Here is an 8,924-nt window from a genome sequence, read left to right on the forward strand (position 1 = left end):
GGAAACTCTGGGAGCCAGACATGTTGTGGGGGGTGGCGGTGACGGTGTTTGTTCCTCATCTGACCTTATCTGCTCCCAGTTTCTTTCATCACTCTCCCTTCCCATCCTAGAAACAGAGGCCCAGGAGGGGAAGAGGAAGCACCTGGAAGGTCTGGGCCTCTGAGCCTTGAGGACAGCTGGGGCTTCCTGCATGGAGTTCCCTCATCTGCAAAATGGGAATTGTTCTGCCTGTCTCTCAGGTGGTGGCAATAACCAGATGAGAATGTTTTTTACGGGCCCTGGGGACTTTATGCAGCTATGCAAAGCTAAGGTCTTGAGTGCATAGCGTCTCTCAAAGATTGCTTTGCATTCTGAGCACTCTGTGACACACCGTCTTCCTGCTGGCCACTCCCCCTCTCCCCCCAACCTCTGGGATGGAGACCCCCATTTCCCAGTCGTTCCCTTCCCTCCCAATCCAACCCCCCACTCAGCAGTGTCCTTTGTGACATTGCTAGAATGGCTGAAGATCAGACCCCCACCTCCCAGAGGCCTCTCCAGGGTGTGAGCAGCATCAGCTTTCCAGCAACCCCCACTGCGGTGGCCCAGACACTGCTGGCTTCCCTGACCTTCAGGCAGTGCCCGGACCCTCTTTCATCTCTTCTATCCACTTCCCCCCCACCTCCAGCCTCCACCCTCCCTTCTTGCTGTCAGGCTATAAGGCTGGCTAGCTCTGCAGCCCCGAGGGGGGATCAGGTGCGTAGAAGCGGCTGCCCGGCTCCTCCCTGGGGCTGAGGAGGAATGAGCAACCTTTCCCTTCTGTGACTCGGCAACGTGAGCCCCCATCTCTCAAACTGGAGCAGAGGAACGTATAGCTGAGAAGGGGCCTGCAGAACTTGTCTGGATTCTGGGAATCCTGAGGCCCAGGATGCTTCGCTGAGCTGGGTCTGAGGCTGGAAGGGGTGGAAAAGAAGAACAAATAGAGCCTGGATTAGGATGCTCACTCAGCTCAGCATCAAATTTACGGGGCACCAAAAAAACCCTCAGCAGTTGGCACCTGGGTGGCTCAATCAGGTAAGCGTCTGACTTTGGCTTAAGTCATGATCTCATGGTTCTTGGGTTCGAGCCCCGAGTCAGGCTCTGTGCTGACGGTTCGGATTCTGTGTCTCCCTCTCTCTCTGCCCTTCCCCTGTTTGTGCTCTGTCTCTCCGTCTCTCTCTTAAAACTAAATAAACATTTTAAAAAATGTAAAAAAACCCCAGTAGTAAAGAGAAATATTTTCATGCAATACCTAAAAAAATCTAAATTAATGCAAAACAAAATCCATGATTGTCATAGGAAGAAAAATGCTGCCCCCCTCCACTCCCCCCACCAAGGTCTGTGTCCTTATCCAGGATGCGTGAATGTGTTGAGTTATATGGGAAAGGAGAATTAGGGTTGTGGGGGAATTACTATTGTTAATCAGCTGGCCTTAAGTTAGTGAGATGAGCCTGGGTTGTCCAGGTGCGACCATTGTCATCACAAGCGTCCTTAAAAGTGGAAGAAAAAGGCAGAAGAGCCTGAAGAAAATGTAATCACAGGAGCAGAGTCAGAGTGATATGATGTGATACATTGTGATATGATGAAGATCCCACTGGCTTTGAAGACGGGATGGGGCTACGAGCCACAGAATATAGGTAGCCTGTAAAAGCTGGAAAAAGCAAGAATATAGATTTTCCCCCTGAGGCTTCAGAAGTAAATAAAGTCCTGCTGACACCTGGGTTTTTGCTCGGTGAGATTGATGTCAGACTCTGTCCAAAGGAAATGTAAAATAATAAATTTGTATTGTCTTGAGCCACCAAGTTTGCAGTGATTTGATACAGCAGCAATAGGAACCTAATATAATAATGAGCCAAATATTAACATTTTAAATAAAAACAGGGTCAGGAGTCTCCAGGCTCCTGGAGGGGGTATACAGATACACATATTAAGATCTTGAATGTCTGAAATGTCTTTATTCTACCCTCCCTTTGTTGATAGTATTGCTGGGTATGCAATTCTAGACAGGAAGCCATGTCCCTTAGCATTTAAAATGCATTGATTCATTATTTTCTAGCTTCTGCTGTGGTTGAAAAATCTGAGTCCATTATGGTTCCTTTCCCTTTCCAGGTGACTTTTGTTTTTTTAATCTCTAGAAGTTTGTAGGATTTCTTTTTTTATCACTAGTGTTTTGAAATTTTATAATGATGTGGCTTTATAGAGGTCCTTTCCTGTTCATTGTTCTGGATGATCTCAAGCATGTCTCTTAGTACTGGGAAAGAAATTTTCTTATATTACTTCTTTGCTTATTTCTTCCCTCTATAGTCTCTGTTTTTTTTTTCTTCTTCCTTTTCTGTTACTCCTACAAGACCTATGTTGGATCTTCTCAACTGATCTTTGAATTTTCTTATTTTTTCTCTTCCATTTTCCCACTTTTTGTCTTTTTATTGTACTTTGTGGGAGATTTCCATAAATTTATTTCTACACTTTTAAAAAAAAATTAAAATATTTTTATTTATTTATTTTTGAGACAGAGACAGAACATGAGCAGGAGAGGGGCAGAGAGAGAGAGACAGAGACACAGAACCTGGAGCAAGCTCCAGGCTCTGAACTGTCAGCACAGAGTCCAATGTGGGGCTTGAACCCACTAGCCACAAGATCATTGACCTAAGCTGAGGTCGGATGCTCAACCGACCGAGTCACCCAGGTACCCCAAGTAGCTATCCTTTTAAATTATTTTTCATTTTTAAGAACACTTTTTTTCAGAATGATTCCTTTTATAGTGTTTTGTTCTTATTACATGGATACAAGTGCCCCAAGTAGCTATCCTTTTAAATTATTTTTCATTTTTAAGAACATTTTTTTTCAGAATGATTCCTTTTATAGTATTTTGTTCTTATTACATGGATACAACATATTCTCATCTCTCTGGAAATAAGTTTTATATTGCTTTTTATTTTGTAAGTTCTCATCAGCTTCCTGCGTGGTTTCCATTTTGTCAGATTTCCTTTCTTTTCTGCTTTTCTGTTTGGTCTTCATCTTTCAAACTGAAGACTCTGCACACATGTGATGATCCCTGCTATCTGTTCATACTTAAAAGCGGGTTACTAGGAAATCATCTGACAGCTCTATGGGAAGGCTGTCCTTCCCACCCAGTGGGCCTCATGGGTAGGTGATCAGGTGGGGACTTAGCTGCTTCATTGGCAGATGCCCAATGTCAGCACATATAGACTTTTCTCTTAAGACAGTTTCTCCAGGGAGAGGTTCTCCAATCTCCTCCAGGGAGTATAAACCTGACTGCCAGCATGCTTAGAACTGAGTAGGGAAAGAGAGCTGGAGTCCCGCTGTTCGGAGAACAGACTGTCACTTATCATCTCTTCCAGTAAAATACCTGCAGTGAGTTGTTTGGCTCCCTAAAAGGTGCCCAACTTGTAATTCCTCGAACCTGCCAATGAGAACATATTTGGAAAGAGGATCTCTGTAGATGTAATTAAGCTAAGGATCTTGAGATGAGGTCATCCTGGAGTGTCAAGGTGGGCTCTCCATCCAATGACAGGTGTCCTATAAGTGACATACAGAGAACAGACACACAGAGAAGAGGAGACTTCCATGTGAGGATAGAAGTGGAGTTTGGAGTTATGTGGTCACAAGCTAAGGAACCCCCAGAGCCACTGGAAGTTAGAAGGGGCAAGGAAGGATTCTTCCCTTGAGCTTTTGCAGGGAGCACAGCTCTGCTGACACCTTGACATAATTCAGACCTCTAGATCTGTGAAAGAATACATTTCTATTATTTTCAGCCATGAAAATAATTTTTGATTGTGTGTTATGACAGCCCTAGGAAACTTGCATAGCACCTTACTTCCAGCTGGCCTGTTATTCGTGAGACTGGAGGTCCTTTGGTTCAACCCCTCCTGGGAATAAACATCCAGGCTTCTGCTGGGGTGGGGACAGGGTAACTGACTGAGGTCTGAGAGGAGGCCAGAGGGTCTAACTGCTCTTACTAAAGACTTTTATTGAGAGAGAGAGAGAGAGAGAGAGAGAGATTCCCAAGGAGGCTCCACACTCAGCATGGAGCTCAAATCCAGGCTCCATCCCACAACCATGAAATCTTGACCTGAGCCGACATTAAGAGTCAGACGCTTCACCGACTGAGCCACCCAGGAGCCCCCCACTAGAGACTTTTTATTTTTATTTTTTTTAATGTTTATTTATGTTTGAAAGAGAGGGAGAGTGTGCCTGAGCGGGGGAGGGACAGAGAGAGAGGGAGACAGAGGATCAGAAGTGGGCTCCACCCTGACAGCAGAGAGCCCTTATACGGGGCTCAAACTCACGAATTGTGAGGTCATGGCCTGAGCCGAAGTCAAATGGCCAATCAGCTGAACCACCCAGGCACCCCTCTTTATTCTCTTTTTGTGATTTTGTTTTTTGCCTTTAAAAAGATAAATGTGCATATTCATTTACATTGTTTAACCAGAAGATTCATATTCTTCATTTTAATTATTGGGGTTTGACTGCTATAAGGAAGGCCACACATTCTCTACTTTGCCACAGACCTCTCCACTCCCTGCAGTTCTATATCTGGTCTGATTTGCACATTTGTGTTTCCCACCTGGCTTGCCCCTGTAGGCATCTACATTTGTTATCACTGGTTCAAGTGCCTCCAGAGAACCACAGTGAAGGAGGGGGATGGGTATTTGGCAAGACAACTTCTAATTCTCCCCACTTTAAAGATCCTAAAACTGAGCTGGAGACATAGAAAAAATTATAGGTAGAAGATCGGGGTAGGAGAGGAGGAAATTAAGGATGGCTCACCTTGGCTTGGTTGAATATCTAATTCCTGGTACTGGTTCCTGTTTTTCTAGCCCCCTGCCTCAGTTTCCCCATTTGGCTAATAGGCACAATCATCTATGCCCAGTGGAGTGAGGTTGGCATGGTGAGATAAGACATAAAAAGCCTCAAGAGAAGGAAAACAGAACTTTGCTATTTTTCACATCTATCTGTAATAAGTTATCTTGATTGGCATTGAATTGATTACTCAGATACATCTGCTTTCCCCATTGGAATTAACCACCTAGGCCACCTTAGCCCGGAATGTTGTTTGTTGGAAGGAGAGATCTTGATTTTAAGAGTCAATGGTTTGGGAATCCTACAAACTGGTGCTTCTCAGCTGGGAGACCCAAACACCATACCCTGGGTTCCTCAGCAGTCCCCAAGTCAATGCTGGAGGGTGTCGGCTAGGAAGACACAAAAAGCAGTAAGAGCGATTCTGGGAGGATTGGAGATGCGATGGTGGTTGAGGCCAAGGTCTGAGCTCAGGGCTCTGTGGTGAGTTTTGGAGGGAGATACTGAGCAGGTGTTGTTGGGGGGTGGGGAGGGGAGAGGGAGAGGGAACTAGTTCTCCAATAAGGGCCGACCAAGCAGTGGTGAAGTGTTTAACATCTCCTCTTTCTCCCATCCCTCTCCTCCTCCCCTAAAGCCCCCAGGGTCCCAGCCATACCTTCACACAGTGTAGGAGTTCTGATCAGTGGGGGTTGTTGTTTGGATTGAGTTGAATGGCTGTACCTCAACAATCTCTGTCCTTCCAGGAGAACGGAATCCGGGGAAACAGCGTTCAGTATTTCAGGCCATTAACTGCTCTCTCCAGATCAGCCAGGGGCAGCCACCGTCACCACCCACCAGGGCCATGATACCGGCTCTGGACAAGGGGAGCCTGGAGCCAAGAGGGAAAAGGGGAAAAGCAGAATCTGACAGCCCTAAGCCCTGCCACCTCCTCTTCCTCTTTTCCCCTCTCCCCTGTCTCCTGCCTCTCCCTCGCCATGCCCCAGGAAGCACCAGACACAATCAGCAACTTTCATTTTTTTTAAAAAGAAAAGGCACTTTAGGGCTTTTACGGAGGAGGCTGTGGCCCATTAAGACACAAATTAAATCTTTGTGGGAATAACCAGAGTGCAAATTCCCAGTGTGAGGACCGCCCCTCCCCGCTACAGCTGCCCCCAGCCTCAGGCTTCCACAGTCCTGAGCCCCACCTCCCTCCCTGCAGGGTTTAAAGTGCGTCTCAGGGGTTGAAGGAAAACTAATCAGTCTTGGCATTGAGTAGGTCTTAGGGCAGGGCTAGAAAGGGGTAGGAGGAGAGAGAAAGGAGCAGGTGAGAGAGTGGAGGGGTAGGGGGAAGGGCAGAGGAAAGGAAGGAGCCAGCCAGACACTGACACTCTATGTGTTGTTTTATTTAGCCCTCTCACCAAGTGAAGGAAGGAACTAATGTTACCCCCATTTCACAGATAGGAAAAAAATGAGCCTCTGAGAAGTAGCGTGGCCAAGGTCATGCTGCTAATGCCAGCTGGGATTTGAATCTCCTTTTAGAGAGTTGCAGAGGAGAAAAGGGGGAGAGAGGGGCACCTGGGTGGCTCAGTCGGTTGAGCGTCCGACTTGGGCTCAGGTCATGATCTCGCGGTCCGTGAGTTCGAGCCCCACTTTGGGTTCTGTGCTGCCAGCTCAGAGCCTGGAACCTGCTTTGGAGTCTGTGTCTCCCCCTCTCTCTGCCCCTCCCTGGTGCGTGCTCCGTCTCTCTCTCAAAAATAAATAAACATCTTAAAAAAAAACTTTTTTTGTTTTTTTGTTGTTGTTGTTGTTGGGTTTTTTTTTTTTTGGTATTTTTAATGACTGACACAAAACAGATTTAAAACCGCAGCTTCTGGAAGAAACATTTGTTCTTGCTCGTCTTGTACCTCTCCTCGAAGTTGACCTTGGCCTCTCATCAGACCTTGCATTTAAGAGCAGGGTCTCTGAAGACATCCTTGTTGACAACAGTTTTGTCCAAGGGGATATCCCCAGAGTACCTTGTGGACATGAAGTGATTGTAGTTATAAACTTTCACAAAAGACTTGATCTTTGACCTCTTGGCGATTTTCTTCTTGCCCATGGCAGCTGTCACTTTGCGGGGATAGAGGTCAATTCCAGCCACCAGAGCATGGCTGTAGGGACAGTCTGAGGTGCCATCATCGATGTTCTTCCCGATGGCCGCCTAGCGTCCCGAGTAGCGTCCGGCCAGGACCAGCACCACCTTCCCAGGTTTCAGAAATTTGCCCATCTCGACACCAGCTACTCGACCCTACGGCAGAAAGGAAGAAAGCCCACTCTTAAAACTTTTTTAAAAGAGAAAATGGGGAGAGAGCTACATGCACACTGTTCCCCTTCGTTCATTCCCCCCTTCCCGCCCCCCTTTCCAGCATTTCTCTGTAGTCTGAGCATTTCTCAGGAGCTAGGAAGTCCATATAATTGCACCTTCCTGTGAATGGTCACTCTTGAGGGTCCCACAGAGAAGGTGTGCTTTATTTGGTCCAGGGCACTAGAGCACATATGGTACCCATGGCTGGGTGGGTGTTGGGTGAGGGACCATCAGCCAGTCTACCCAATGAACCTGTTGGGAGCCATGCCAGGCTGAGGGGTTTGGTCATTGGAGTTGGACAAAGTGGGACAGGCAGAGACTGAAAAGACCTTGGGCCAGGCAGTCTCCACAGTGGGGGGGTGGGGAGCCAGTGGGGAAGAAGATGGGGAGTGGGGCTTTCCAAGAGTTTCTGGGCGCCCCTCACCTCCCTCGTACTTGGTGCTGCTGGCCTGTCACTCATTCACTCAACAAATGTTTATTTAGCACCTGCCGTGCAGCTGGTGGGGGGCTAAGTGCTTCAGTTAGGAAGCAATATGAAGGAGAATAATGCTGTACTTCATCTTTCTAAGAAACACATTTTCCCCCACAATTTTAGCATTTCTGAAATCAGGATATGTCTTTCAAGCAGTGAATTTTGGTTATTTTCAGCAGTGTTTTATTTTTCTTAGAGGTACATGAAGTCATGGTGCATCCAAACCATGACAGCTTAGATATGATGAAATTTGGCAACAGCTATGCTTACAGTACTTCCTGCATGCCGAGCACTGTCCTAACTGCTCTGCGTGTGTCAGCACATTAGGTCTTCCCATCCGTCGCTGAGGTAGGAATGCTTGCTGTTCCCACTTTAGAGATGGGAAAACTGAGGCACAGACAGGCGCATTCTCATTTCCCCTTCAAGGAGGGGGCAGCACAGAGGCTGCCCGATAAACACCAATGCCAGGCTTGCTACCACGGCAGAGCTGTGGCAACAAAGAAAACCCCAGAAGGGGAGAGCCCACTACCCCAGAAGTGGGGAGCCCCGCCCTGGAAATCTCACACCCAGAGCTGGCTGTGAGGGTCCGCCCAGGCCCTCCCATTTAGCCAAAGAGTGATGCCCCCCAGTTCGCTTCTTCCTGCCCCCACTCCCCATCCACCTCTCCTCTGTGTGTGGTTATAGGGGTTAATCACGGAGGCAGCTGTCATTCCTATCAGCCCCATGACTCTCAGCTCAGTCCTGGCCACAGGGAAGGGGATGACGGGATAGGGGGTAGAGGTGCAGAGCTGGGCACGAAGCGCCTCATTATCCCTGGCCCCTCCCTGGGGTAGACACAGCACATTTCCTACAGCTTGAGTCTCTCCTTTTCCTAATCTGTCTCAGGCTAGGAAGTCCCCTGCTGATAGGGAAGGTTTACAGCAGGGAGGAGAAAAGGAAGAGAAGTTACCAGAAATCCTGTCCCCATTGCCACCTCCTTTACCAACCACACTCCAAAGCTGGCCAAAGCCACACTGGAAGGCAGAGGGCCTGGAAACCTCCCCCCAAACCTGTGACCCCAGGCAAATCTGTGTGCCTCTCTAGGCCTCAGTTTCACTATTTGGACAATGGGGTTAATTCTCCACAGGAGACCCTGGATGGGAGGGGGGATGGTGCCTAAGAAATGCGATGCTCCAGGCCTTTGTTTCCCTTGCGTCCTCCGTCTCCTGACTATGTCCCCACCCCATTCATTCCTACCCATTCCCTGACCCGACTCTGCCAAGTACTGGGAAATGAAGACCTCACCTGCCAAGA

General features: G+C 47.8%; 1 pseudogene; it reads right to left on the bottom strand.

Annotated features, from left to right (window-relative positions):
* Window positions 1–6,670: 6,670 nt before the first annotated feature.
* Window positions 6,671–7,081, bottom strand: LOC106972771 (60S ribosomal protein L27-like; annotated as a pseudogene).
* Window positions 7,082–8,924: the final 1,843 nt, after the last annotated feature.

Source organism: Acinonyx jubatus, chromosome B2, assembly GCF_027475565.1.
Source record: "Acinonyx jubatus isolate Ajub_Pintada_27869175 chromosome B2, VMU_Ajub_asm_v1.0, whole genome shotgun sequence".
In the NCBI taxonomy this organism is placed as follows: Eukaryota; Metazoa; Chordata; class Mammalia; order Carnivora; family Felidae; genus Acinonyx; species Acinonyx jubatus.